The 9,897-nt window shown below is 47.0% G+C and overlaps 1 long non-coding RNA gene across 1 annotated transcript; it reads right to left on the bottom strand.

The window, feature by feature from the left end:
* Positions 1-553: 553 nt before the first annotated feature.
* On the bottom strand, positions 554-9,674 carry LOC129388012 (uncharacterized). The gene is made up of 3 exons (XR_011890773.1): positions 9,545-9,674; positions 7,933-8,062; positions 554-666 (listed from the first exon to the last, which is right to left on the bottom strand). It is a non-coding gene; the product is annotated as an uncharacterized lncRNA (long non-coding RNA).
* Positions 9,675-9,897: the final 223 nt, after the last annotated feature.

Below are 9,897 nucleotides of genomic sequence, written 5' to 3'. Positions count from 1 at the left end.
CAGATATACAAAGGATGAAGTTTAAAGCGAATAATAGAGTTCCTCTGAGGACAGGCGTACCGTTTTTCAGTAATCGTCCATCGTGAATCATTTCTTGCTTTATAGCAGCAGAATAAACACAGGTATAATTCACATTTTGTACAGAGAGAGCTGTCGCAAAAGCTCTTGGTACAAAGCAGGATGCAAGTATATTGTTGCAACCATATACTCTTTAGAAGGAACGTTATGACTAACGCTAAGTACAAACGTTTCAGATTCGTAATAAATCAATCTGTTAAATGACTGTTTATACATGCCATCATTGAAGCCCCTCGAAATTTTCTTCCAAGTACGTCAATGCCTTTTCTCACCATATGTGAAATTAGCGCCACTTAAAAGGAAGACCAACGCTTAGGAGATTTTTTTAAAGTGTTGCGGACGAATTTAAATTCAGCAGATTAAACGCGGGTCGTGCTTTTTAGTATTAAACTTTATGACATCTTGTTCGATGTGTCTGCATCTCAGTGCATCCGCAGAAAAGAGCAAAGTGGGAGCTTCCTTTATGCCTGCGCACTCGAAAGCAGTTGAGGGTTCTTACCTTGTTGACGCTCCAACGAGTCCGGCCAAGAATAAACCTCTGAGCACGGGCACGTTGGCGAGGTTTGTCATCATATAATGAGGAATAATCTGATAGAATACACGGACAGTTACCGAGGCATCAAACATTTGAGCATAGCTTCCGCTACGTGCGCATGTATGGCGGATGACGCATGTCACCTGGGCAACATCACGCCCCAAAATAACAACGCAATTGGAAGAAAAAGCGTCGACAGCAAGAAAGTGCCATTCGTTATTGCTGATAATGCTACCTATTGCTTTAATACGCCCTCTTATGGTACTAATTTCCACTTTTGTAACGGTATGAAAAGAATAATTTGAAATTGTCATTCCGTGATCGTCGCAAAACTTAGGCATGGGATTGTTATGTTGCAGCATACAGTATATGAACTTTCCAAATGCTTCGCATGAATTTTTTCATTTTGGAAAAGGCACCCTGAAGCAGGGGTGAAAGCCGACGCCATCTTACGTGTAAACAAAGCCAAATGCGGCAGTTACGCCGTGCACGCACTGGAAAGCGCACTAGCGTCATATCAGTCAACCAAATCAGTATTAGGGTGCTTTTCTCTAGACCACGAATGCCCCGTAAGAGTTGTGAGCCTACGAATGCATTTGGCGTAGTTGAGCAGCCAACTATATATCGTCGAACCACGGTTGCTGTAACTCCGCCACTTTTCGCGCAGACATACTCATATTTTAAGGGTGTTCTCGTTTCTTCTACTCACGTAACTTAAAAAATATATTACACACTAAAGAGGAACTCTCCTAAAGAGTTTACGTTCTTGAATATATTTCCTCTCGCTTTTCTTAAGGATCATTGGTGGGAAACGTTTTTCAGCCACGCATCTGTATTTCTACTCGTGAAAGATACACTCCCCTTTTTCACAAAACGAGCAGTTCCGATGAAATTATTTTTAATGCATATTTGTGAGGTCGCCTCAGAGTGTTCTGACAGCCCTGAATCAATAATGTAAAAGGTAACTAAGCGTTCCGCCAGATTAAGCGGGCTCCGCTGATGATAAGGAAACAGGGTCATCACTTGTATAGTTGGGTATTCTCGTAAAACATCTTTGAAGCTATTTGTCACCACCATTGGTGCCTGGCCAACGTGCTGTCAAGCTAAAACCCGGGTATTGTATAAATGAAAAGAAGCAACGCGAAATTTCCGTAATCCTCGCTAAAGCTTGCAGAACCACTAGTTGGGGCCCCAGGAGCACGTATATAGCGTGATTTTTAAGCGAATTTCCAGCATGCATCCGAGCTTGCCTCTTTATTTAAGAATACTTCAGCTTTAAAAATACTAAAGGCACATTTTTGATTCAGGCTTGTCTGAGGCTACTTGGAACATCATAATTAAAACACAGCGCTGCAACATTGAGAGACGCACACAGCGTGAACACGAGCATTGACAATGAAGTGTTTCTATGAACGGATTGATTAAAGAACACCGAGGTCAGTGCAATGTTGAGCAGAAACGCCAATGCAAAACCAACTACGCGACATTTGTTTCTGTAAGCTGCGTAGTTCTTCGCGCATTGTCGCTTTAAAAAGAAATCAGTGTCACTGTCACATCTAAGTGCCGCGAGGTGCCTCTTGAAGATCGGAGCCGCCACCCAAGCTTCGTGATCAACGAAGAAGGGAACGGGCGCACAAGCACGGTGGAAGAGACGCGATCTCGCAGTGTTCGAACCAGGCGAGCAGCAGCTCCGAGCTCCTGTGGTGAAGGAGGTGAGAGTTCCTGCCAGGCGAGACGTCCATAGCAATGGGCGCAGGATCGCGGAGCCGAGCATAGACAAGGACGTCCGAGTAATCAGGGCTCCTGCTGCCCAGTGCTGGAGACGCTGGCTGACCCGAGACACGCCGGTCCCTGAGCTGCCCCACCTGAGCTGTGCCGAGCATCTTTCCAGTCCATCACAGATTTTGCTGTGCTAGACGCGGTCCTAATGTGCGACCGCCGCACGTGGATTGCGAGCGGCGTACCAGCTGGGCACAGAGGCCGTGCTGGACGTGCTACTGTAGCACGTCGGTCGCAAGCGGCGTCCGAGCCGTACACCGAGACTGCGCGAAATAAGGCATCCCCTAGCTGATGCTGCTGCGGCTCCTGAGCGTGCCGAGCTCGAGAACCGTGCTTCACGGGGCGTGTCGTAGTCGCAGCCAGCTCGAGCACGGGTGAACCCACAGTGCCTTATCGACCGAACCGTGAGCCTCACAACACGAGACTGTTTCAGCCCGTGTATTCCGGAGTGTTGCATGTGTGCGGACACACTGACTACCGTTACGCAGGTTATAAACTCTCTCTCTCTCTCTCTCTCTCTCTCTCTCTCTCTCTCTCTCTATATATATATATATATATATATATATATATATATATATATATATATATATATATATATATATATATATATATGTATATATATATATCTATATGGATGTTGAAGAAAGACAGAATCATTTAGTTGCATTTATAAAAATCAAAGCGGTCTTTAATATATATACATATACATATATATATATATATGTATATATATATATATATATATATATATGTATATATATATATATATTTTACCGGCTGCTGATTTTTGTAAATGCAACTAAATGACGCTGTCTGTCTTCTACATCACTGCGCAGTAGCAAAAGTGCCGAATAGTCCTGAACACTGCAGTCACATCTCTTTCATAAATGATAACTTAATTTTCGTTGTCAATTCGTTGTACCATGGTTGATTCAAGTGATATTCTACGAAGATTTATTACTCGTTCAGCCACCATATTGAGACTTCAGTGAAGCTGCTGCTGTGCATTGCACAAGATGTTTTCTGTTCATGACGTTATATTGATTTCTCATTAAATTGTTATGCATATTCGTGGCATGGAATGAACAACGTTAGCCATACTGGTTTACTGTGAGTATCACGTTCTGATATTCGCGGTCAATACAGGCCGAAGTTTCACAGTCTTGCTCGTACGTCTCTGTTCCCACGGGTTGTCTAGAAGAACTTCTTTCCAGGCGACTTGGTGAATGGCTATGTTAGGAAGAGTTGCTCGTGTCAAATAACGAACACAGGAAAAAATTAGGTAGACGGAAAGACGAGAACTCATCGCCTCAAAGGATAGCTGCGAAAGTCCGCTGGAGGCTTCGGTTGGATAGAAGCAGGCACATATGAACGTTGAAGATACTTTGTATTTACAAGAAGACGTTACAAGGGATATACATAGATATACAAGGTGGAAGTGCAACACCTATAGGGCTACCCATATTGGCAGAACGGATGGTGCATAGCACCTTCAATTTTTTCCAGAACTCTTGATCGGGGCAATGAGCCACATCTGCTACCCGTCGGTGCCCCGCCTCAACCATTTACAATCTAATCGCCACCGAGTGGTATTGAGAATGGTCCGCCGGCACATTAATCACCAAACCTGTACGAGGATTACTGTGTGAGCGGTCTGTCGGTAAATCAAGCGTTGAACCACGTCTAGGCTCACCTTCTTTCACCGCAATTCAAAGTATTTGCTTCCTTCCCTAAAAATAACATCAGAAATTCAACAAGGAGGAGGGCCACCAGCGTACAGCAAGTGTTCGTTCCGTGATTGGAAATGCGTGCACAGCTTAAAGCAACAGAGCCCAACACAGTGGGCGCAATGAAGTACTAAGATAGAGGAAGCCCCTGCAAAGTAATACGGCAGCGTGATTGATATATACATATACTCAAAAAGTTTGCGCGGAGACACGAGAACAAGCCGAGAAAAAACAAGGACGAGCACCATCCTTGTTTTTTTCTCGGCATGTCCTCGTGTGTCTCCGCAGACTTTTTCAGTATGCATTTCAACCAACTAGCCCGATTGTCTGCTCTCCTACATGATTGAACTATGCTGTGCCGCCACATCGCTCGTACCTGCGTACTATCTTCGGAGCATTTGATAACGTAGTAATTGCGAGCCATAGACAAAAGAAAGCTATCACTGGTGCACTTCAGGCTCGCCTACACTTCGCGAGTAAATACTTCTTGGAAATCCTCATCTGCTCGGCACCAAACTAATCGGTTCCCCTTAGTCTTAAAGGAGGCTTCGATGATGGTCAGAACGGCCACGAAGCATGCAGTGAATAAAGCCCAAACCCCATGAGAGTGATATTGTGGGCGACAGTGACTAGTGGTAAAAAAGGCAGTAGCGCGAACAGATCGCTCGTACTTGCGCTAGATCCTCGTTTCTGAAACTTGAATTCGTCGCTCGTCTTCCGGAAGTTCTATGAGCAACTAGCCAGTAGCGCGAAGCCCGACTGGACGTACATCTGTCAAGTACTACCGGTTGTCCCACGGAATGAGCAAGCGACTAAATTTTCATACGTGCAAAGTTAAGAACCTACTACAAGACTTTCAGATACATATTGTGCTAGTAACACAGTAAAACATATCTACTTAAATTATAAAGCACGCCTCACGCCAGTTTACGTGTCTATTTGCTGCCCTCATACCGTTAACACTAGGGAGACGTCGCTTAAAGTCGTCGCTCGCGTCGGATACGACTAGCAGGCGACGAGCGAACGCGACAGCCATCTCCAGCGCGTCACTTGTCACTGTCACGCGCAAGATTGCTTTCATGGGGTTTCTACTTAATGTCTACGGTGTGCAGACTTTCTGTGCCGATGAGACGCCTGGCCCGCTCACGTCAGGAGCCTAAGACAGATTCGAACCCCTTAGTTTTTGCCGTCAAAACGGCCACACAAACGACGGACGCGGAGCAGCGCCTATTATCACCCTTCATGAAGAGAGCTTTGTGCAATAATGGGCGAAGTCACACGTCTCGGGGCCATCCGAGTTGTGATGTGCCTGCCACGTCTGCTCGGCGCCAGCCTGCTCACAGGTGCACCTGGCTACCAGCAATCGCGTTCATCTCGCTCGACCTCATCTGAAAGCTCCCCGCCGAAATAGATTTGGGACAGTGAGCCGCAGACGACCCGGGTCGTAAACGTGTCACGAAATGCTGGCTCTGGTCGCCACTCCGCATGGCAGGTAGAAGCAGCCAGGCTCATGAGCGACACATCTGTCTCGTGTCGGCGCCGTACACCACGGGATTCAACATGGCCGCAGAGCTGAGTGGTCGCACGTACCTCAGCTCCACCACCTTCACCCATTTTGACCAGTCCACCTCGTTATCGCCCCAGGCACTGTGCCGGAGATTCGATCCCTCATCGGCGGAGTCCTGAGGACCCCAATCTCAACCCAGTAGGGTCACTCAACATTCTACGATCGGCTCAAAAAGAACGAAGCAGGCGCCGACCCGCTAAGCCTCGCAAGTACGCCTAGCGCGCCCTCGGCGAGGGCCGGCTACGCCTCGTAACATGGCCTCCTGCACCCCCATGGGTACACCGCCTACGACATCGAGTCTGCAAGCCGGACGACCTCCAGCAATGCAGCCCCTGCTATAACGCCTACCCCCGCCCCCAAACGCTCCAGCTCGCGGACCTAAATGAGCTAGAGGAACTCACCTCGACCAGTGACGACGACCAAGCCTTCGCCCCGCTGCTCCCGCAGGCCGTCAACAACAATGCACACAGTCCGAAAAATAAGAACTGGCTCTCTCCTGGCACCAGAGGCAAAAACAAAAGCGCCAGGGCAGAGCACGATAACTGGAAGGTCAGGCTATAGGGCCTGCAGGAATTCAGTCTCCGACAAGCTCCGCCGGCAGCACGCCGGCGAGCCTGTACTATGTGACGTTAGCCTCTTCAGTACCGTGTGACTGCTTGTCCATTCTAAATTATTATAAGGTTACGCGAAGAAAATACTCTCCCCCCAACCCTCACTCACCAAAGAGGAACCTACCAGCTGGAGACATGTCCAAGCAGGTATCTACCCAAAGTTTCTCCTCCTCATTAACATCCACACCACGGCATACTATTCACGCTGCCCATGGTGTTCCGAGAAAGCCACTCTATTCCACATTATGAGGGATAAATGTGGGATCCACATTATGTGGGATGTGCCGTGCAATCAATATATTGCCCCCCATCCAACACTCGAGCGCGGAGCAGTAGGAGTCGCTGCCGGCCAGCGATCCCAGGACAATCAGCTTAGCTTGATTCACAGGGCACGCAGGGCGGCGACGGCTTGAGAGTGGAGACCTCGGGCTCGCGGAGTGGTGCCACTGGTGACGGTACTTGACGGGAGGAATCCGAGGCCATGGCTTACTGGATTGAAGGCGGAATGCGAGGAACACGGTCTCGAGCTCCTGGCAACGCTAGGCCTAACGAAGCGTCTGAGGCAAGTGTAGGGCAGGAGCTGAGAGCGATGACGCGATGTCCGGAGTCACAAATTTGTGGGCGAGCAAAAACTAGAAGGAAGTTGTTGTCTGACGTCCATAAATTGTATTTTGCCAGCCACTCAATCAGTCGGGAGTGGAACCAAGAGCCGCTGGTCCTTGCGATCTTACAACTGCCGTTTCCACTCTTCGCGCACCGTCAGCCTGCTGGACATGTCGTTGTTTTTTGGTCGGATCACTATGGCATGTGGTAGCGCGCTACACGTCCGTACACTGCGATGGCCCCCTGAGCTGGGAACCAACATCGCAACGTGTTTCGCTCGTCAAGCTAGGAACATCGGCAACCACCAGCTGTCTCTTTAGCCTTTCTTTGCAGCCGTTCCATTCGGCAAGACGACAGGGAAGGGAAACAACGATGTCAAGCTCCTCAAGCTAAAGTTGAAGAAATAAGTCGCGCTTTTCCATCAGCAGGCTTACAGAAAGTATGCGCAGCATCGGCGATGATGATCACTTGGACAAGCTGCGCAGCCAACGCCTGCATCTCAGCCATGGTCTATTTTAAGCGACTGTTGAGCAGCCTACGTGCAGGGCTTGTTATTATGCGGAGGGTTTCAAAGATTGTAATCGGTGCACACAAGAGGGCATTTCGTTTTTTTTTCTTATATTGCGTGTGATTGTTTTGGTACGCTGAAAATATATTTACGTAAAACGTAAAAATTGATAGGCTCCTAAGTCAGATGTTTCCTGAAACGCTGTACTACATTCTCACCACATGCTTTTTCGTTAGGGTAATACGTGCAAAGTTAGCCAAATAATATTGTAAATTGACTGGATGAAGCGCCAAGTATAAAATGTGTCTTGCTCCTCTGTATGACAAGCAACACGCGTTTCAACGCGTCCTCTTAGAATGGCTCGACATATTTCTAAACATTGGCTAAACTTTGCTAAAACATGGCACAAAAGCATACCTAGCATTAATATTTACAGATTCACTTTTGTGCGCTGATTATCTACAGATACTGTGTCTTAGATGACGCTAGTGCTGAAAGTAGAGTAACTAATTTAAGAATTTCACCTGATCGTAACTTTTGATGGCGCCACGGAGGAGTGGATCACAGTCTCTGAACCAGTAAATGATGGCTATGCCCGCGCAGTCTGCCACGAAGAAGAAAAGCAGCACGAAAAGTGGTCCCGCAACGGCTATTCTGGAAAAGAAGATTACCTTCGTAAGCTGCGCTTTGGACTAACTTGCGAAGAACATCTAAGCTTTATTATCCACCCTTATTTCGTTTTACATAATCAATTAACTACTGCAGGCGCTCTGTGCACAATTGTGCACGCTAACTTAGGTAATCAGGACACTGTTCATCTAGTTCCACGTAGGTTTGCCTAAGTAAGTAGAAGACTTCTTGCAAAATATTCCGCTTCTTGCATTTAACCAATGCTGAACGAAGTTAAAATTGAAGTAGGAATTATCTATAAAAAAACATCATAAAAAGCCTACAAAGACAACAAGGACAACACAGGGGAAATTAATTCTGCTTAATAATTGAATTAAAAACAGCATAAATTGATGGAAATGAAAGTGGACGAAAAAACAACTTGCAGCAAGTTGGCAACGATTTCACGTCTTTCGCATTGAGCGTGCGATTCTCCACCAATTGAGTTACCGCGGTCCCGTTTTGCGATACACTTTCTGGGGTAGTTATGTGCCTCTACTAGAACTAACCCCGTGAGTGTCAGCCAGCACCATCACTCACAAACCTTGGCGGCGGATGTGGAAGATCCTTTCTGCCACAGGCGTCACGAGAACGTCACGAGCATTTTATGAAAACGAGTTGGCAGGTCATGTGGTGCAGTTGGCTGACTTTTGCCCGAAACGAGCGAATGACAGCGCAAGCAATGACACGTGCAGACTGAGACAGACGAGTCGTCTCATAGTGCATCTCATATGAGATAGGCTGTCATAGCGCGATTTCAGCGCAAAGCACTGAAAAACAGAAAGACAAACGAGATTTCAGCGTGAAAAAGAACAAACACCGGAACGCTTTTTTCCGCTAACATCACGTTTGTCTTTCCGCACTTCCGGTACTTTGCGCTCCAATCACGCCATGAACATAAATCAGCTCACTCCTTCCACTGTCTTTCGCAATATGTTACGAGGGCCTTCTATTTACGTCCCTATAGATTGGGACTTTCCAGTTATGCTAGGCATAGAATACCTGACTTTCTCATACCGAACGTTTCTGTGAAGAGTTCTCGCATGGAGCTAGGATCCTGAAAGTTGGCCACTGTAACCGAAGAAATAGTAATTCATAATTTATTCTGAGTTTGCATCATTTAATTCACAAATGAGAATGCAAGAGCTATAGTGAAACGAACTTTCCAATGGACAGAAATAAGTGGTGCATCAAGGGCTTAAGATTGCTGAAAGAGGCTCACCAAGGTTTAGCGTTCGGTTATTTGGTGCTGCGAATTCAATGTTTTTCCCAGCGTAATAAATAAGGGCAACAAAATGGACACACACATAGAAGCAAAAACTTAACTTTCTTTTCGTAAGCGCAGCTGTAAATTCACTTTGCAGCAACATGGGCCTGTTGACATTTCGCATGTCGTCTTACGCTCAGTGCACATCCTAGTGAGACGTTTCTTTTTTTGTTCTTTTTAACCAAGAAAGGCGTAGTCACCGTTTGGCATCCCGCAGTGTCCGCGCAGCCATAAACCTCTGCACCGCCATCTGGTCAAACCCAGTTCGGACGAGGCTGAACGGCACTGCTCCCGCCAGCCCACTCCAGACGTTCTCGTCACTTGTTAGGTCCAAAGTCACCCTTTGCATACGAGAGAGAAGTTGTTCCGCCATAAATTAAGGATAACTAACAAATGGAAAGCTTGAAGGTTCATTCCAGTCATTGTACACGACGCTTGTTTCGGTATGGATGCAACACCCGCACGAAGGACCCGTAGTAGCTCTAAAGGCTAGTATGTGCGAAAGGCTTCGCAAGCAAACGCGACAAGCCCCCAGGAGTAGCAGTGATATTCA

This window comes from Dermacentor andersoni, chromosome 10, assembly GCF_023375885.2.
Source record: "Dermacentor andersoni chromosome 10, qqDerAnde1_hic_scaffold, whole genome shotgun sequence".
NCBI lineage: Eukaryota > Metazoa > Arthropoda > Arachnida > Ixodida > Ixodidae > Dermacentor > Dermacentor andersoni.
This window is presented reverse-complemented; position numbering and strand designations above follow the sequence as displayed.